The sequence below is a fragment of the Cryptomeria japonica genome, chromosome 11 (genome assembly GCF_030272615.1).
Source record: "Cryptomeria japonica chromosome 11, Sugi_1.0, whole genome shotgun sequence".
Taxonomy (NCBI): domain Eukaryota; kingdom Viridiplantae; phylum Streptophyta; class Pinopsida; order Cupressales; family Cupressaceae; genus Cryptomeria; species Cryptomeria japonica.
In genome coordinates this window covers 432,172,096-432,194,352 of record NC_081415.1, presented here as the reverse complement: position 1 = coordinate 432,194,352, position 22,257 = coordinate 432,172,096, and positions in this window count along the sequence as shown.

Genomic DNA, 22,257 nt, shown 5'->3' with positions numbered 1-22,257 from the left:
GGCTGATACACAAGTTTTCTAGGTTATCCTTTGAATCTAAGCTTAGGAAGAGATTACTTTTGAAAACCTACTCCAGTTTTATCTTTGGGTTTCAACTCAGGTTGTAAGGGCTCGTGTCGTCCTTGTTTGCAATGTCCCAAAGCACTCCGGACATCATAGCCCATTCTTTGCATGATAGTGAGGTCTTCGCTATATTTGTCAGTGGGAAGCTTAGCCTTTGGTATTTCTTTGTTGATAGGGTCTTTATAGATCCATTGTGCCAAGTCCTCATCCATAGTTTCCTCCTCCCGACTCTTACCAGGGACGAATTGCGCCAAAATGCAAGCTCTTTTGGCCAGTGGTGTTTGAAGAAACTTTTGGGGTTTGCCATGAGTTCTAGGGGAGGTGGGTAATTGCCCAACACAAAAGAGTTGGCTAAGATTATATTCCCCGAGACCTTCCTCAGCCATTTTCATTTTCAACTTCTCGTGCTTTGGTATAGGGGCAATTGAGCTGGAAAGAGAGGCTGGATTAACATATGATGTGGAAGGGATAGCTTCTTTGTTATTAGGTACGATGATCTTTGGCTGATGGTTAATATTGTTACAATACGCAAATGGATTTGCATCACCAAGGATTGTGATTTCTACACCGTTATGGGGAAACTTGATAAATTGGTGATAGGTGGATGGAACGAGTTGCATGGCATGTATCCAAGGTCTTCCTAACAAGAGATTATATGGCAAAGGAAGGTCTAGAACTTGGCAGACTATATGCTTCACCACTGGCCCCACTTTGATAGGTAATACAACAACTCCTTTGGAAGAATGCTCTGCATCATCATAGGCTTTAATGGTTATCTTTTTGCTGACATCCATTGATTCTACAACATAACCCAGTGTTGTGACCAACTGCAAGGTGCATATATTCAAGACGACTCCATTGTCAATCAAGACTCACTTGATTCTATGTTGGTTTAAAAATCCTTCAATGTGAAGGGATGCATTATGTGGTTGTTGAAAGGAAGTGTTGTCACTTTCAGAAAAAGTGAGGCATGTTGATGACTTGAGACTACCAACCATGGCTTTAAATTGATCTATGTTGAGGTTGGCGGGGATTGACGCTTCTTGGAGAGCTCGGTCCAAGATTGTTTTGTGTGAGGGGGATAAGCGTAAAATCTCTAATATGGATATAAGGGCGGGTGTTTTATCCAATTGTTCCACAAGATTATATTTCTTGGGTAGGGGTGTCGTTCCTTGTGGTGCTACTCGAATGGTAATCTTGCTACGACGCGTAACAACGTACATCATAGAGGTGATTCACAGTATAATTATATGCAGCTTGGGTATAATTAGTTGTAGTATCCGTGTTTCACCCTGAGGTGGAAGGACCCCTTTGATCATGCGATGGAAGTGGATTATTGAACATTAAATGATCATCATTGGATGTTTTAGGGTCATGTCCTTCTATTTCAATTTCTCCTCTATCAATAAGATCTTGAACACGATCTTTCAATCAATGGCAATTGCTCATTTTATGTCCTCTTCCTTGGTGAAATTCATAATGTTCATTATCTCTCCACCAGGGAGGCTTGACCCGAGGCTCATATTTAGAGGTTTTCGGTAGGGTCACAAGATTGGAAGAGACCAATTGACGCAATATTGTTTCGATGAGTTCCCCCAAGGGTGTGTATGTGCGTTTTGGCTTGTAGTTTTGTTGCCTTTGTTTTGGTTCTTCTAGTGGCACATTGCGACCTTGATTTTGTGGATTAGTGATGGTGTTGTTTTTAGGAGGGGGATTTTGTCCTGCAAACTTGACCATAGGTTGTGCAATTTTTACTATTCGTGCATCCACTATCCCGTCATTGACAATATTCTTGTTCTTGTTCCAAAAAAATGGTTTATCACTATTATAACATGGACAAGGGCCATCTTTGGGCTCATTGTAGATTTTGATAAGTCCCTTTTTGATAAGGGCTCTTTCAAATTTTAGTCCTTGAGTGATCATCTCTTCAAAGGATTCTATACCCTTCATGTCTAAATGGAATTCCATCTCGTCATTCAAGTTGGAAATGCATATTTCCACTAGTTCTTGTTCAGGGCGATAGAAGAGAACGTCTACTAGACAGTTGCCTCCACTGTTGTAGGAAAGTTGAGAACAACTCCCCTGGTTTTTGTTTGGTGCTGTATAAATCTGCCATGGTAACATCTCATTCTATGTTATGTGCATAATGAGTGGTGAACTTTTTGACTAGTTTGTCAAATGTTCTAATGCCACTTGGTAATCATGAAAACCATTGTGCGGCTGTGCCTCCCAAACTTTGAGGAAAAAGGCACATTAGATATGTGTCCTCATAAGCCACCTCTAAACAACCTAAGTGAAATTCTTGGACATGATCTCTAGGGTCTCCTTTGCCCCTATACTTTTCAAATTTGGGTGTTTCAAACCCTCACGGAAAAGGTGGCATAATCATGTTCCTATCAAAAGGATAGGGACAAATATTGTTTAAGTGAAAACCAAGTAGTCTTCACACCACTATTGAGTTGTTGAGCGATATTTTCTACTTGTTGTCTCAACATGTCTATTTCTGAACGAGGAGGAGGTGGAGGATTCCCTTGATGATTAAGGTCATAGCGGAAGTAATCTCTACCTCTTCCACCATCATTACGGCTATGTTGCTTAGATGTTTTTCGTATCTGTGCGGTATCAAAGTCAGAGGGTAGTTTGGCACCCTCTTGAGAAAGTCTTAGAAAATAAGCATCTACATTGTTTCTAAGGATTTCGTCAAAGAGTCTATTGAATTTGGGATTGTGTTGTGCTCTTTCTATATATTTTGGAGTTGGAGTGCTGGGATCTTCATCATTTGTGCCTCCTCCAACGGCCTCATGGAGATCATTGAGGTTTTCTTCCTCCTCTTCAATCTCTGGTTTTCGGTTTCTCATTGATCTTGTGTGAGCCATGCTCTTGAAAGTTTGAGGTTTGGTGAAAGTGATTATGAGGTGGTGATGAAGTGTTTTATGGAAGACAAGTTTTTGTGAAATGTTTGTTTTGAAGATGGATCTCAAACACTAAAGGTTGGATGTTACCAAAGTTCTTTGTGAATTGCTCTTGTGTTTTCAACAATTTTGATGTGATGAGGTATAGCGAGGTTTGAGATGTGTTACAAACCAATATACCTAGCAATGAGAGGATGCACTCATAAATTAGTTTTAACCTATGTAGAAATGCCTCTTAGGATGATTGATCCTAGATGTAGAGACACTCTAAAAGTGATTTGTTGGTTTGATTTAAGCAATATTTTAAAAAGAACTAAGGACAAGAACCTTTTTGTTTTTTGGAGAGTTGAATGGGTTTGTGATTTGTGGAAGTGAAAGTGGGTAGAATATGGACCTCAATAAAAAATTTCCGTTACAAGGGGGTTTTTACTTCTTCCTCTCTCTCAGGGGTTGGTGGTTCCCCTCGAGCTTTGTTGTAGGTGATATAGATTTTTGGAAAGAGAGCAGGATTGATTTTTCCCCCTTTGTTTTTGTGATAATCTAAGGCTCTACACTGAGTAAAAGCTCTATTTTTCAAAGGCTCTTTGTCAAGTTCGTTGGATTTGCCTTGAAGATACAAGTTCATATGGCACAAGAAGGCTTTGTGTGAGAGAAAAATCTGTCTATTAATATAGAAAAAAATCCTTCTTTTGATTAGAGCTTTTGAACCTAATTGTCTCTTCTTCAATTTGGTATTTTGATGAAGATTTCATTTTCTCAAGATATGAGTGATGGTCATACAAACTGATATTTTGTTTCACTTGTTGATGTCATTTTGTTTATCAATGTTGGATGCAAATTGTGTTGGATGGATACTTGGTTTAAAATTGTTTTTGGAATTCTTTGACAAGATAACACAGTAAGAACACAAGCACAATAACCTTGCCCCTTTTTCAACAAAAGGAAAAAATAAGTGTGGGTCTAAATCAACCCAATCATGAACTTTTTGACCCTTTTTACAAATGTATTTTATTATTCCCAAAGCCCAAAGTCGGCCCAAATTGTTACTGGTCTGACACAAGATGAAGACAACTCAAACACTTTTCATCCTTGAGGTCAATGGCCAGTTGTGATATTTTCAGCCCACATCTTGATATTTCTTCAACTTTGGTACTACATACCTTATGAATCCCGCCGTGGCAGGTAAGGATGTGATATACTAATTCTTGTGCGAACATAACAGATATATTATCCCTATGATGGGGAATTCACCACTTTTATCAAGCTACAAGTAGCCTTTCAAAAAGCCTTGTTTCTACTCAAGGAAATATGTATGATGAGTATCTTGGGAGCAAAACAATCTATGCTCTTGCACTGAAATTTTCACAAATATGCTCAATCAATAGAACAAGTAGGCTTCTATAATAAAAGGTGTCTAGTAATGTTCGATGTTTTTGGATGTAAGTTCATTCTGTAGTGACTCACTTAAGAGCCTTGTAACTTGTGGTGGGGCCCATATGTCCTTTCGACAAGTTACACTGTAGGAACAACTACACCCAAGGTTTCAACTTTCGCTCTCACTTGATTTCTATAGCAGCTCGAAGGATTTACTGTGCAAGGTCGTTCCTAAGAGTGATGTGTCTCTTGGCAGGCCTCTCTTAAAAATAAAAAATTTCGAGCGTTACTAACACTTTTCTCTTGCACCTAGGACCACGAGAGCCAAGGGAGAGGATAGCGTGTGTTAGAAATGGGACCACTCTATAGATTTTGCACAAGCGTGCCAAACATGGAAAACACTTGTTCTTTTTAACTGTTTTATCACAATGTGATCTATATGCTATTTGGAGATTTTGCTCCAACAACCATGGTGTTCTTTTTAATCCCACAAGGCAATTTGTTTTCTAACTACTAAATTGAAAATCCTGGTCAACCAAATCAAAAGCACGTTTGCTCAAAGTAAAAGTGTTTTTGTAAACAAAATGGACAAGTTGTTTGTTCTTTTTAACTTGCAAAATAAAAAGTTGATTGTGAATTTTATCCTTACAAGAAATGAAAGTTTGTTGTTTGTTTTAAACCCAAAATGAAAAGTTTGTTTGTTTGTTTTAAACCCAAAATGAAAAGTTTGTCCCTAACTTGCAAGAAAGCAAATTTTGTTTGTTTGAGTTTTGTGGTTCTTTTTAAATTTGCAAAATGAAATTCTTTTTAAGCCCCAAAATGAAAATTTTGTTGATTTTTAGTCCAAAATGAAAGATGAAGTTTTTTTTAAACCAAAAGGAAAGTGAATTCTTTTTAAATCTAACTTTAAAAGCAAAGCTAGAAAGAAAAATAAATAAAATTCCTAATTTCTAACTCCTTGAATCCTGCAAAACAAAAAGGTTAGGAAACCTGCACAATAAAAGAAAACAGTTAGTGAAATGAAGGTTTTTGGTGGGCTTCTACAAGCCTAAAATTTTAATTTTTACGGTTACACAAATCTTTTTTTTCAACTCTCTGTTACAAAAGCACTACTCTGTGTAAACACAGTAGCGCCACTTTAAGACAAAAGCACTGAAGGACTAATAGATGCACTAAAAGAACACCCAAAGCGCTAAAATATAGACAAACACGCTAATTAAAACTGCTCAACAAAATAAAAATTATGTCAGACAGAGAGCGCAAAGGCGCTAAAAAGATTACAATAGCGCTATATAACCAACAATAGTGCTATAAATCGAACAAAGGCGCTAATTCTAAAACAAAAGCACTATAACTTAGACCAAAGTTCTAAATCTTCTGCTGTTAAAGTCATTAAAATGAGTGTCAATAGCGCTAAAGTGCAACATGTGTGTGGAAATTTTATGGGAAAATCACAAAAAAAGTTAGTTTTTGAATCAGAAGGTTGCGTGTTTGAGTTCACGTCGGGTTCACCAAATGATGCACATGGAAAAGGATGCAAGAAACATAAGATCCAAATGTTAGTGTTGTTAGTGGCAATAAAAATGAAAGATGAATGAAACTACAATCCTAAGCATGCATATCAAGAGAGATATAAAAAAAATTATGGAAAGCACATAAAAATGGAGGAAAGACACAAAACCCTCTACGATGCTATCTAATATGCTCATAGTTGCTCCTCTCTTGTTCCTCTCCTCTCCAAGTTCCACATGAGTGTAGCCCTCAGATTTTTGCATTATTATGGATGTCTTATGGAGATTCAAGATTATGAAAATGACTAATTATGCAAATGCAAACAAGCTAAATATGAGAAAATACCTAATTAATCTATGTTAATTTTATCCAAAATAACAAAGAAAAGTGCTTCTAAACGCTCTCTCAAATTTGGTATAAGTTTGATGCATACAAGATTTCTGGATTGGATGAAGAAAGAATGGGCTCTATTTATAGGAAAAACAGGGCAATGGATGGTTGAGATTGAGTAATCTCAACAAGGGTCAGGATTGATGGGTTTATGATCCATGTGAGAACTTTCAACCCAATCCCAGGATGACAAATGCCAACATGAGATGGCTTGAGAGGAGAGGGAAGAAGCATTAATTGCTTGAGATGACATGAAGGTTACCTTGGGAGGTAAGGTTAGGCTTCAGTTTATGAATAAAGCCTTTATCCAATGAATAATGCCTTTATCCAATGGACAAACTCTTGTGCAAGAGTTAAAGGGGATAACCATGGTCAAAACAATGAATGCTTGGAGAGAACCATGAGTTAAATGAGGGTTGAGTTAGAGGGGAAGTCTCTAACCATGTGGGTGAGTTGAGTTTAACCATTAATGGTTATGTAAGAGCCATAAATTGTTATGTAAGAACCATTAATGGTTTGGAAGACTTTGGGGGTTAACTTGTTGAAGACATAAAGCCTTTAATGCTTTTCAAAGACTTTGGAGGATTTGAGAAGTGACTTCAAGTTGCTTAGGAATGTGACAATAATTAGGGAGGGTGATTAGGCTAATTAGGAATGATTTAGAAGAATCTAGAATGGGTTTAGGATGCAAGTGGGTTTGGCGGGTGAGAGAAAATAGGATTTTAATTAAAATAAAATTCATTTATTTCAACTAAATAGGTGCAACTTGCATTTGTAAGAGAATGCAAGTGGGGGGGTAGTTTAGTGATTTAAATAAATATTTATTTATTTATTTAAATGAGGAAAGGGGGTTAAATTAAATAAATGTGTTTTATTCATTTAATTGATTTAGAGTGTGGCTTAATGAATTAATTTAAATAAATTGAATAATTTATTTAATTAATAGAAGAGTTTGAGGATGAAATTAATTAAATATTAATCAAATAAATAGTTAAATATTCATTTAATTAAGTGTACAGATTTATGTGACTATATGTATATATGTATATACATGTGTATATATATGTATGTATATATATATATGTGACTATATGTATATATGTATATACATGTGTATATATATGTGTATATATATATATATGTATATATACATATATGTATATATACATATACATGTATATATATATGTATATATATATATGTATATATATACATATACATGTACATGTATATATATACATGTATATATATATATATACATATACATGTACATGTATATATATATATATATACATATACATGTACATGTATATATATATATATATACATATACATGTATATATACATATACATGTATATATATATATATATATATATATATATATATATATATATATATATATATATATCAAGATGATTGTTTCTTTGTTTTACTTGCATATATATGTTGTAAATTTACCTATGAGTTTGATAGTATAAACATCCATATCCATATGTTGGAGATTGGAATTTCTCTAGACGAACAAGTGCTCTCTTTATTACGTGAAGCGAATTTTACTCAAATTCAAATTGAAATTTAAAATTTAAAGTTTAATTTTTATATTAAATTTCAATAGTTTAAGTTCAAATTTATTTAATTTTTTAAACACACACACACACACACACACATAAATACAGTCCCAAAGATTATCTTCTATCCATCTAAAAGAGAGAAGATATTAATCATTAGATATATAACACAAACCCACATACCCAAAACTCGGTAAATGACTAAATAAATGACTACCATGACTACCCAAAACTCAATAAATGACTACCATGACTAAATAAATGACCAATTAACAAAAATCAATGATCAAATCAATGACTAAATCAATAACCAAATTGATCAATCAAAAGAACCAATAAATGACTAAAATAGTTTAGTCATAAATTTATTCACGTTATAAATGATTGGCAATAAATTACTAATGGTCACGTGACCAAGATTAGTCATTTATATGTAGTTTTTTTAGTCATATATTTTTGTTTTTGTACTAGTGTGTGTAACAATATCAATGCAATAAATATTTCAAAGAATCCTGTAAAACATTCCAGAATAAAGAATATATCTATTTGGTACCATTTCTTAAGGGAAAAAGTGTTGGACAATGAAGTCAGACTTGAGTATGTACCTAAAAAAGAGAAGATTGCAGATATATTCACTAGGAATTGTGCAAGGATACTTTTGAGTATCTTCGGTAGAAGTTAGGGGTATTACCCCTTTCCAGTTTGAACTAATATGCATTTTCATGTGCATTGGTCTAGTGAGCAGCTTGCATATTCTTTTTTGGACAGATGCTTGGGTGCTTCCTCTCAAGAGGAGTAGGAGTGCGTTTCATAGGGTGAGTTTTTTCCTACCTTTGTCATTGTTGTCAAAGGGGGAGAGATAATATAATTTATTCTTATTGTCTTGATGGATGTTGTCATCAATGATAAAGGGGGAGATTGTTAGCATTATTCTATAGGTTGGTCCTGATGTAGTACATTGAGAAACAACGTATGTATGAGTTATTGTTGGGCATTTGGTGGTTTCCCAAATTTCTTGAATGTCTTGGATTTTCAAAGATGTATTGTTAATACTATTTAGTGTTATTTATGGGTCCGGATTGGTCTGGAAGTTGAGGTTTTTGTTTTAGATGTTGAAGTTGTGTAACAATAGTTGTATACCATGTGGATACTATTTTGGGTTTGGCTTTGGCAATGTAAGTAACATGTTGATGTGTTCAAAGAGGAATGTTGTAATTTGGTGCACTTCTCATTCCTTCCCACCACTGGAATGTTTAATGGAGACCTATTTTAGATCTTTGTCTTGGCCGACATTGACGATTATGTTTTTTTGAAGACAGTATATAGGAGTATGATCTGGATGAGTTGAAGTGTGACTTATTATGTTGAAAACATGCGAGATTGAAAGAATCCAGATGTGTGAGATTTGTGTTGCAGATTTTTACCAGAAGCAGTTCTAGCAGTGCAAATTGTGTTTCAGTGGTGGATTCTCTTTATCTTTCTTTCTTTGGAAGTGAGCCTTTCTAGGCAGTGAGCCCATCGACAATGAGCCTTTATGGGAAATGAACCCACCTAGAGTGAGAATCTTGGCAGTGAGCCATCATTTGTAAAAATCACCTTAACCGATGTTTCTATATTGAGAATTAGCATTCTTTATGGTTTTTCCCTTCTTGGGGTTTCCACGTAATTTCTGGTTTTCTTTGTGCTTGATCTATTATGTGCACATGTTTTTGTGCAATATTTAATGCTTTCATGTTTCATTTGTTTTGATTAATTTTGTTTGTTGTTCTAGATCTATGAATGAAAGTTTAAAGAAATTTTTATTGTCAACTAATTTACCCCCCTCTTAGTTGCCTAAATATTCAACAAGTTTGATGGAAAAAAATACTTTGGTATTGGAAGGAAAGGATGGAATATCATTTGGAATCTCTATTGATTGGAATATGAAATATTATCGAGACTAGGTATAGTGGTTTGACTGGGTATATTTTGGAAGCTAACTAGTGTGTATGAAGCTAATTTGAAGATAAATCAAGCTAAGTTGACAAATATAAAGCACAAATTTGAGAACCTGGGGATGTTTGATGATGAGAGCATTGAAAGCTATCTACATAGAATAAATGAGATTGTTAGTGCAATTAAAGGTATTGGTGGAAATTTAGAAGAAAGTAAAGTTATGAGAAAAGTAATGCTAACACTACCTAAATTCTACAAACCTAAGAAAGTCATGATATTCCATTGAAGAAAGTCATGATATGGACAAATACACTTTGGATCAACTCAATGTCCCACTCTCTACCTTTGAGATTACTGAGCTAGATGATTTACGAAAAGAGAAGAAAGAAGAAACATTCAAAGATACGAAGAAGTTTGAAGATGAACTTGAAGCAAGCAATCACATGGATGACATAGAAGAAAAACTTATGAGATGTCTGAAGAAAGGACCCAGAAGATACATAGGTAAGTTTACCCTTCAAATGTTTCAATTATGGAAGAATTGGTCATTATGATTCTAGATGTACTTATAAGGAAGGTTATGGTAAGAGACCTAATGATGATAATAAGGGAAAGGACAATTTTAGATGGAATAATAGAAACAAGAGAATAGATGACAAAGAAAGGCCTCATAAGAGTTTCTATTCAATGGAGACCTTTTCATCTTAAGAAGAAGATGGTGATGAATCAAATGAAGAATATTTGTTTTTAGCTATAGAGGAGAAGTGTTGGTGCCCCAAATCAAAAAAATGTTAGGATCTAAAAGATAGCCAAACTTTATGCTCAATCCTCACACTGGATTTGGCCAACTAATAAGGAAAAAACCAATTTCCCCTTCACTCCAGGCTCGTTAGGACCTAGGCGGGTGGACCTTTTAGCAACATCTAAGAATTAAATCATACACTCAACTGAACATTGCATAATAAATTATGCTCTCACCAAAATATGTCAAGAAACATGAATTTTACTCAGAATTGGCTCAAATCTTGGGCAAAATTCATTGACTAGCATGGAGAAAAAATAATTACAAATAAATTATAAAACAAGAAAGGGAAAGGAAAGAAAGATTTATTAGATTTAAGATTTGGTCCCTCTAGGATTTGCATTGAAAAACCCAATTAACTAGTCTCTTATCCATTCACAGAGTCAACATGAAATATCCACTTGTGACAATGACAATAACACACAACCAATGATCTTCCAAACCATCAATGCATTACAAAGATGAGATCTATTATGAGTATACTCATGACATACTTATTGATCATAAAACCAATACAATAATCTTCATTATTCAAATAAACGCCATATTTAACACGAGCCTTCAACAAAACACTTGCTACAAAAAATGTGCAACAAGAAGCCTGCAAATCCTTGATTATTATGGTTCAAAAGAAATTTGCATATAGTTAGGAGACATCACAACATATATTTTATTCATACCATGCAAACTGGATTTCTTATCATAATCACAAGCTTAATTACAACATGTTGAAACCAAAACTTCAAAGAAAAGACCGGTCCTAAATTAACTTGTACAAACACTTACATCTGCTCAATAAACTAGAAGTGGAGCCCTAAGAATGAGAAGATATGAAGAATATAAAGAATAAGAAGAAGATCTATATTTGTTTGATAGATGCTAGTGATCCATACAATAGGAAACCTAAATTCACATACATGTATAAATTAGGGTAAAAAGCTTTCACCTTCTCAGGACTCCCTGAAGACTCTTTTCATACCTTGTCGAGTCTGGAGAAATTTATTTTCCTTCATTAACATGCATTACACAAATTTCAAGCTGATTTCGTTATTTACTCTTTTACTCGACACTCGTTGAATTGAGAAATAACCCCTGCTGAGTACCTGAGCATTATTTCTTTTATCAACATTGTTTGCACTTTCCTTTTGGCCGATGTGGCATGTTTCTCAGGGCTCGTTGATGTTTGATTTTTTATTTTGCCGAATGCTGAGTAAATGAATTCTCTTGCATTTCTCTATAGTCAATGGGCCCCAAAATATCACTTTGCACTTGAAATGTGTATATAGTAATGTTTAAAAAATATTATTAAATAATAGTTTTAAAATTAATTTAAACCGGACATTTCCTTGCTCAGAAATTATAAAAGCGAGTTCCAGTGAATGCATCCATGGTCTATATGTCTCCATCATGGACATATACTATTTAATTAAATCATTAAAATGATTTAAATAACATAGATTATTTATTAAACTTTGAGAACACTGTGGCAATTTGATGAGGCAAGGCGGCTCCCTTGTGGGCCCGACTTAAATTTTTTTCGTTTGCAACCCAATGAACCCATGAAATTGATCTGAAACCACCTAAGCATTTATCTGGAGCCAAATATGCAGAATTTAATCATTGAAACTTGATTTTTCAACCTTTTGGAAATTGGCTAAAACAAGCTTGGGACCTCTGAAAACCACCTTTAAAAATTGATCAGATGGCCATATAAGACCATGGCAATTGAAGAGAATGTACAATGATATATTTGGAGTGATACTGTAAAGAATATTCTCTTGACGCTTCCTGGGGTGCAATATTTTAATTGCCAAAGATGACAACTTGTTGTTTTTGCACTGTAACTTGCCAAAATCCTCTTCAAACCCTATTTCAAATGCACTTTGAAAAAAATAGCAAATGATGTCATGGAGAGCTGGAACCTTGCACAGTGGACCATTGAACTACAAATATTTCAACAAACCAATTGGTTCAATGTGCAAGTCATCAAGTTGAGAAATACAAATTAAAATGTAGGGCAACTTTAATCAGTTTAACACTGATTTTGCGAGTAAAAATGAATAATCTTCATTTTGTTTTGGTTTGGAAAAGGCATTAAACAAAATCTGGGGGTCCTACCAAGTGGAACATAATCTCATCTAGATGTAGGCAATCAAAACAAAAATGAGTTGGCCATAACAATCATCTGGTTGCAAGATATGAATGCTCAAAGTGAGCTCTCTTGAAAAACTTTTACCGTGCAATCTGCAAAACAAGATAAATTGCAAACGGTTTTGATTTGGAAATCATGTCAAACGAGGTCCTGGGGATCTACACTCAGACTTAGGAGTACACAAATATGCAGGGAATACATGGGAACAAGCGGTTTGCCATGAAAATCAACTAGGTGTAGGATGCAAGCCTCCAAAGTAGGCTACTTAGACTTTTCTTAAAGTGTGCACATGGTGAACCTTTGTTGACCCCTCAAATCTAATGCTTGAAAAAATGTGTCCAATCTAATCACAGGAGGCTGCAACTTGATAAATATGCTTTCTGATAAGTTCTCAACACTTCCCCAAAGGCATTTTTTTAAGGGTGTCTCTGAGTGCTGCAACTAAATTTTCTCAACATGGGACCTCAAAATTTAGCAAATTTTGGAGGTCCCAATAGTGGCTCTTTCTGGGGATGTATGCCCCTTGGGGGCAGAACAAGGATTCATATCTTTGGGAGAAGTAGACCAAGTGCATACTTGATTGGGTAGTAGAGTCAAATAGGGTTCACCTCTGCGCTTTAATATTTTGATTTGAAAAACCAAACCATGGTTGATGGCCTAAGGCCACCAAAAAATGAAGGTCTCAACTTACCTCTGTCATAAATTTGATTTTCATCTCTTTGTTGAGGACAATCTAAAGAGATCAGTGGAGTCCAACTGATTCAACATACGACCCTCCCTCATCCAGCCACTATGCTCAATATTATTAGTGCTCTTACTATCATTAGACACTCGAAACACATACACCTACTGAAAACTCTAATCATTATGTGACAAAACCATGTTATGCTTATCAAACAAAACACTCTTGTGTTGAACATAACATTCTACATAATTTAACTCTTTGCCACATTTTATAGAGGTCTTTTCTAGCCGAGAAAGAGAAAATTCGTACTCTAACATATAGTTTGTATCATAGACCTCATTTTGATCCCTATTTTGCACATCAAATATGGGGTTCTCAAGTGGACATTCAAACAAATCATGCACACCATGCAAACTATCTTCACATGTATGAAAAGGGAAGGATTCATACACATTTACTTATGCTAACGACAACTGAAGATGCTCATATAAAATTTTACTTACATATTCATTGCTTACATCCTCATCCTTGGAATTCACATCATGCAAACAACACAAACTTGTATCATCATAACTTGATAGCTCACTAAAAACTTGTATCCCTGATTCAAAAAAATTTCAGAAAAATTCTCATCCGCATTAGGGAATACACAGTCATGCAAATATGGACTTAAGCCTCTTGATATGAAGAACTACTATAATGAATTTTATAGTCATCTGTAGTCCACACTTGATTAAAATATGAATTCACATCTTTGTATTCAACATTCATCAGACCATTATATTCACTTAGTCTCTCACCTTCATATGCATTGTAACCTTGAAAACTAACCACCCTAAGTGTGGAAGGAGAATAAAAAATATGTGTCATACTTGACACTACCAAGAATACAATCACTATCAAATTTCATGGGGGCTAGGCACAAATGTGCATACCTCTGATACTCCATGGTTAACAAATCTAAAATTTGTTCACTGTTGAGTGAACCTTCTTCTTCTCCCATATCTTCCACTACCTCTTTCTCTTGGTCTTTATTAGAGATACCATCATTTTTTCATTGCAAATTAATATCCCCAAGGTTGTCATTTGCATCATTGAAACCTATGAATTCCATGGATCTATTATTACAAACACTACTCTCATCATTTGGAGTTGAATCTCCAACAACCTTGTAAAAAATGTAGTCACAATCTGATGTAGCATTCAATCTTTCTGAACATTCATCTTTGTCATGAATCTGATCTCTATGAAAACCATTTTAACTTGCACATTCATATTCCATAGATTGATCACAAACCCCATACTCACTAATATGATAAATTGTTGGCAGTGGGCCAGCATCCCTCGCGGGGATTCACGAGATGGTTTAACAACCTCTTGTGGGTTCTATAAGTCTAGTGGTTGTATCGGGAATTGACAGGTCAATCTTATGGTGCAACGACAACCTTAGCTTGTAACAAGTGGTATCAGAGCTTGGCCACAGGTTCAAATCACGCAGGCCATGGTGAGTGACACTGGGAGGGGGATTGTTGGCAGTGGGCCAACATCCCTCACAGGGATTTGTGATATGGTTTAACAACCTCATGTGGATTCTATAAGTCTAGTGGTTGTATCAGGCATTGACAGGTTGATCTTTTGGTGCAACAACAACCCTAGCATGTAACAAAAACATCATCACATTCTAGCATATCCCCATTACTCTCATACACAACATCCTTATCACCAACACTATGAACCTCAACATCTAGTGTAATTTCAGGTTTGACCTTCTCAACAATATCAATCCAATCAAGAATTTGACTAATATCTGCTAGTTTCAAATATTTTGTCCATTGGACTGAACTGGGTTCATAAGCTTTTAGAAATAAATCAATGTCTATAGACTCCTTTGGTCTAAAACTAGTAGGGATCTCCTTAGCTACAATTAAGAATCTTAGAAACAATTCTTTTTGTGATTCATTTCCTAGTCTCCTTAGATCTAATAATACACTAACATGCATCATAGTATCAACATTATCTGCAACTAGCTCAGGATGTGTTTGGGGATGATCATATTCAAAGCATTTAGATGAATTAATTTGGATATCAGAGCTACATTCATTTTAGATATTAGACTCATTATCTATCTCATTATTTGACTGCATACATAATATATTTTCAGCTTCTAGGATAAAATCAAACTACATACTTTCATTAAAATATCTCAAGAAAAGCATCTTAAGGTTCTCCCAAGAAAATATAGTTTCCAAGGGAAAGCTAATAAACCATTCACTTGCATCTTCCTCAAGAGACCTCACAAATAACTTTATATATGCATCCTTTGCACAAATCTGATTATTCTCCATAAAATCATAAAATGACTGCACATGCTAAATAGCTGACTCATCTTTCCTCCCATAAAATTTAGGCACAAACCTCTTTAATCTAATAGGGAAAGGATTTGGATAACCCTGAACATGATTGAAATTCAGAGGTTTATATTTTTCCAAGGTACATACTCTCCTCTGTGGACATGATTGAGAATTTTTACTTGACATTACATTACCAGGAACCATACATGGATGGTTATATTGATGATACATCTCTACTTGTGCTTCCACAAGCTCATCACATCAACTTATGAGATTACTAACTCTAAAGTAACATTCAACATCCTTCTCACAAAATACTTAACTAAAATTTGCATCAAAGAAACAGGTAAAGCCAACACTAATCATTCCTTTCTTAGTGACATTCTTCACCTGATAAGGAACATGATTTGAGATTGAAACAAGAATACCTATATATTGCAGCAACTGTTGCTTTCTTTCTGGTTGGAGACTTGAAGATCTTCTTCACATCTCAGGTTCTATTTTCACAAAGCTGCCACCTCCTTGCAGAGGAAAATTTTCAAATAGCAGAGAGCCATTCGAAAGACATATTCATTCTGGGTTTCTTTCAACAATAGAGTCATGCATTCTTTTTCAAACCAGTTGCAAATAAAACTTTCTCCAAGCTAAAAGCTCTAGATCTGAAATAAATTTCAGATTCTTCAACTTTTGGACTCTTCTTTTCAATGGATTTGGCATTGTTTCCCCAACAGAGTCGCCATTTTGTTGGTGCCCCAAATCAACAAAATACTAGGATCTAAAAGATAGCCAAACTTTATGCTCAATCCTAACACTAAATTTGGCTAACTAACAGGAAATAAATATTTTCCCCTTCACTTTAGGCTCTGTAGGACCTAGGTGAGTGGACCTTTTAGCAACACCTAAGAATTAAATCATGCACTCAACTGGAAATTGCATAACATATTATGCTCTCACCAAAATATGCCAAGAAACATGAATTTCACTTAGAATTGGGTCAAATCTTGGGCAAACTTCATTGACTAGCATGGAGAACAAATAATTACAAATAACTTATAAAACAAGAAAGGGTAGGGAAAGAAAGATTTACTAGATTTAATATTTAGTCCCTCCAGGATTTGCATAGAAAAACACAATTGACCAGTCCCTTATTCATTCACAGAGTCAATGGTGTAGGGGTACCTAGCCATGGAGATGTATCATGAAGAAAAACCACATTTTTATTTATTTTTAATGTTAAATTAATGATTTCAAGGTCACAAAAGACCATTTGTATCAAAACCATTCATGTTGTAAGGCTTGATGAGCCATTTTGTATCAAGAGACCTAATAGGTCCTGATAGGGTCAATTGTGGTCAAAGTGTGAAGAACATCCAATTTTTTTGAAATATTATAATTTATAAGATTTAATCCATTATAATATGTTAGGTGTGTCCATGAAGGCTAGGGTGAAGTGTAGTGGTAATTTGTCAAAAATTGTAAAAATTGCAACGTTGCAACATTGCCAAAAAGTGCAACAAAAGTGTAAGAAAGAAATCCATTGGTAATGAGGTAGTTAGAGTAGTTATGATGAGCTGGAAATGGTTTATAAAACCATTTTTTGTCGAGATCAAGGGGGTAGAGCAGTTATGGGATTTGACAAAGATTATCCATCAAACCCTCAAATTGTCATAAGGTTTTAAGGAATCTGTGACTGTCATAGATCCATGGAGGAGAACATTTGGTATAATTTTGATATGTAGGTGTTTTTGAATGATATATTAATGAAATATATTTCATATGAATTCTTTCTTATGAATTTTTCTGGAGTATTTGGCAAGATATGTTTGTTTTTACAAAAAATGTCAAAACCCTGCCAAGGGTTACCCGTTTTGGCAAAATCCTCATAACTTTTGATTTAACCATTGGATCTTGCTATAAATTTAAGAGGATTGTTGTAACTAGGAAGTAGAAAGCCTCACTGGAGAGATTTTATTTATGATCAATATTTAAAAGTTATTAATGACTGTTTGCTATAGTTCATGGTGAAAAGCAAATTGGTGAAGGCAACAACAGTCCTATTGTAGCGTTTGGAATGGTCACATGAGGAATCATAATGAAGAAAGGCTATATGTGTTGGAAAGGTATCTGAATCATATTTACAGTTCTTTTTGTCTGACTTAATTTGGTTAAGAATTGAAGAATTTGTGATTATTTTTGTGAAAACAGTTTTTAAAGGATGAAACCTTGAACTAGGGTATTCCATGGAAATAAAGAATTTGTTCTCTCATGTTGTGGTGAATTTTATGATCTGAAATCTTGAATGAAGGTCTGTAGGGATGAAATATAACCTTTGAAAGTGGTTTTGGGTTGATTGGTGGCATATGGTGGAAGTACTTGATAGACAGTCCTTGTGTAAAGATTATGTTGTGATTGCCATGTAGAATGGATGAATATCATTTGTATTGTCGCTTAGTGATCAGATTGTGAGTTTTGGAGTTGAGAAGAGTGGTTGATATTTTTATATGCCTCTTGATTGAAATTTAAGTTCTTGTATTAGTTTTGGGTCAGTAATGCTTGTTAAGGTTTTATGGTTTGTGATAGATGCTCTGCATCAAATTGGTATCAGAGCTAGAAGAGCCTAAGTATGTGGGTAGAGCGTCGAAGGAGGAAATCCACACCAGGACCTAGCCCAAGAAGATTTGAACTTTTGTGTTGCTAGTGTATTTGGTTGCAAGTGCTCTTTCCATCTAAACTACATGAAGAAGGTTTTTGACAAGTGTGTGTGGACGGACAAGAGGAGGTCTGTCATTACCATCCTCCAATAGAGATTAAGCTAGGTAGAACGTGCAAGGCAGAGAGAGAGAGAGAGAGAGAGAGAGAGAGAGAGAGAGAGAGAGAGAGAGAGAGAGAGAGAGAGAGAGAGAGAGAGATCTTACAGGATCTGTTGTTGGGTAAGATGGATGGTTTGGAGAATTGGTGTGGTGAAGCAGTGAGAGAGATGGACATCTGAATAGTAAAGCACTTGAATTTGCAGTCATTGAAGTACTCCACTAATGGGAGTAATGGAGAAGGTAGATGCAAGGATAGTCCTGTGTCCTTTTGAATGTGAACATGATGACAAGAGAAAGAGGAATGGTAAGAGGTAAATTTGAAGGCAGAGAATGACTCTGAGGAAAGGATAAGGAAATTTTAAGAGAGAGGACCACTCCAAGGCAAAAGATTTATTGCAGGTTGTTGCTCTATGTTTCCAAGGGACTTGGAAAATTTTCTAGGGCAGTTGTAAGGTGCAGGGGCACCTAGCCATTGAGATGTATCATGAAGGAAAACCACATTTTTATTTATTTTTAATGTTGCATTAACGATTTTAAGGTCACAAAAGACCATTTGTATCAAAACAATTCACGTTGTAAGGCTTGATGAGCCATTTTGTATCAAGAGACCAAATAGGTCCTGATAGGGTCAATTGTGGTCAAAGTGTGAAGAACATCCAATTTTTTTTGAAATGTTGTAATTTATAAAATTTAATCCATTATAACATGTTAGGGTGTCCATGAAGGCTAGGGTGAAGTGTAGTGGTAATTTGCCAAAAAATGTAAAAATTGGAAAGTTGCAACATTGCCAAAAAGTCATAAGGTTTTAAGGAATCTGTGACTGTCATAGATCCATGGACGATCACATTTGGTGTAATTTTGATATGTAGTTGTTTTTTAATGATAAATTAATGAAATATATTTCATATGAATCCTTTCTTATGCATTTTTGTGGAGTATTTGGCAAGATAGGTTTGTTTTTACAAAAATTGTCAAAACCTGCCAAGGGTTACCCGTTTTGGAAAAATCCTCATAACTTTCGATTTAATCGTTGGATCTTTTTATAATTTTGAGAGAAGTTTTTAAACTAGGAAATAGAAAGTATGACTGGAGAGATTTTATTTATGAACAGTATTTCAAAATTTATTAATGGTTGTTTGGTACAGTACATGGTGAAAAGCAGATTGGTGAAGGCAACAACAATCCTGTTGCATCATTTGGAATGGTCACATGAGGAATCATAATGAAGAAAGGCTATATGTGTTGGAAAGGTCTCTGAATCATCTTTCCATTTCTATTTGTCTGACTTAATTTGGTTAAGAATTGAAGAATTTGTGATTATTTTTGTGAAAACAGTTTTTAAAGGATGAAACCTTGAACTAGGGTATTCCATGGAAATAAAGAATTTGTTCTCTCATGTTGTGTTGAATTTTATGATTTGAAATCTTGAATGAAGGTCTGTAGGGATGAAATATAACCTTTTAAAGTGGTTTTGGGTTGATTGGTGGCGTATGGTGGAAGTACTTGATAGACAGTCCTTGTGTAAAGATTATGTTGTGATTGCCATGTAGAATGGATGAATATCATTTGTATTGTCGCTTAGTGATCAGATTGTGAGTTTTGGAGTTGAGAAGAGTGGTTGATATTTTTATATGCCTCTTGATTCAAGTTTAAGGTCTTGTATTAGTTTTGGGTCAGTAATGCTTGTTAAGGTTTTATGGTTTGTGATAGATGCTCTGCATCAAATTGGTATCAGATCTAGAAGAGCCTAAGTATGTGGGTAGAGCGTCGAAGGAGGAAATCCACACCAGGACCTAGCCCAAGAATATTTGAACTTTTGTGTTGCTAGTGTATTTGGTTGCAGGTTCTCGTTCCATCTAAACTATAGGAAGAAGGTTTTTGACAAGTGTGTGTGGACGGACAAGAGGAGGTCTGTCATTACCATCCTCCAATAGAGATTAAGCTGGGTAGAACGTGCAAGGCAAAGAGAGAGAGAGAGAGAGAGAGAGAGAGAGAGAGAGAGAGAGAGAGAGAGAGAGAGAGAGAGAGAGAGAGAGAGACATCTTACAGGATCTGTTGTTGGGTAAGATGGATGCTATGGAGAATTGGTGTGGTGAAGCAGTGAGAGAGATGGACATCTGACTAGTAAAGCACTTGAATTTGCAGTCATTGAAGTACTCCCCTAATGGGAGTAATGGAGAAGGTAGATGCAAGGATAGTCCTATGTCCTTTTGAATGTGAACATGATGACAAGAGAAAGAGGAATGGTAAGAGGTAAATTTGAAGGCAGAGAATGACACCGAGGCAAGGATAAGGAAATTTTAAGAGAGAGGACCAATCCAAGGCAAAAGATTTATTGCAAGTTGTTGCTCTATGTTTCCAAGGGACTTGGAAAATTTTCTAGGCAAGTTGTATGGTGAAGGGGCACCTAGCCATGGAGATGTATCATGAAGGAAAACCACATTTTTATTTATTTATAATGTTTCATTAATGATTTTAAGGTCACAAAAGACCATTTGTATCAAAACAATTCACGTTGTAAGGCTTGATGAGCCATTTTGTATCAAGAGACCTAATAGGTCCTGATAGGGTCAATTGTGGTCAAAGTGTGAAGAACATCCAATTTTTTTTGAAATGTTGTAATTTATAAAATTTAATCCATTATAACATGTTAGGGTGTCCATGAAGGCTAGGGTGAAGTGTAGTGTTAATTTGCCAAAAAATGTAAAAATTACAAAGTTGCAACATTGCCAAAAAGTGCAACAAAAGTGTAAGAATGGAGTCGATTCATCATGAGGTGTTTAGAGTAGTTATTATGAGTTGGAAATTGTTTATAAAACCATTTTTTGTTGGGATCAAGGGGGGTAGAGCAGTTTGGAGGGGATTTGTCAAAGATTATCCATGAAACCGTCAAACTGTCATAAGGTTTTAAGGAATCTGTGACTGTCATAGATCCATGGAGGATCACATTTGGTGTAATTTTTATATGTAGTTGTTTTTTAATAATAAATTAATTAAATATATTTCATATTAATCCTTTCTTATGAATTTTTGTGGAGTATTTGGCAAAATAGGTTTGTTTTTACAAAAATTGTCAAAACCTGCCAAGGGTTACCCGTTTTGGAAAAATCCTCATAACTTTCGATTTAATCGTTGGATCTTTTTACAAATTTGAGAGAAGTTTTTAAACTAGGCAATAGAAAGTATGATTGGAGAGATTTTATTTATGAACAGTATTTCAAAATTTATTAATGGTTGTTTGCTACAGTTCATGGTGAAAAGCAGATTAGTGAAGGCAACAACAATCCTGTTGCATCATTTGGAATGGTCACATGAGGAATCATAATGAAGAAAGGCTATATGTGTTGGAAAGGTCCTTGAATCATCTTTCCATTTCTGTTTTTCTAACTTAATTTGGTTAAGAATTGAGGAATTGGTGATTATTTTTGTGAAAACAGTTTTTAAAGGATGAAACCTTGAACTAGGGTATTCCATGGAAATAAAGAATTTGTTCTCTGATGTTGTGGTGAATTTTATGATTTGAAATCTTGAATGAAGCTCTGTAGGGATGAAATATAACCTTTTAAAGTGGTTTTGGGTTGATTGGTGGCGTATTGTGAAAGTACTTGATAGACAATCCTTGTGTAAAAATTATGTTGTGATTGCCATGTAGAATGGATGAATATCATTTGTATTGTCGATTAGTGATCAGATTGTGAGTTT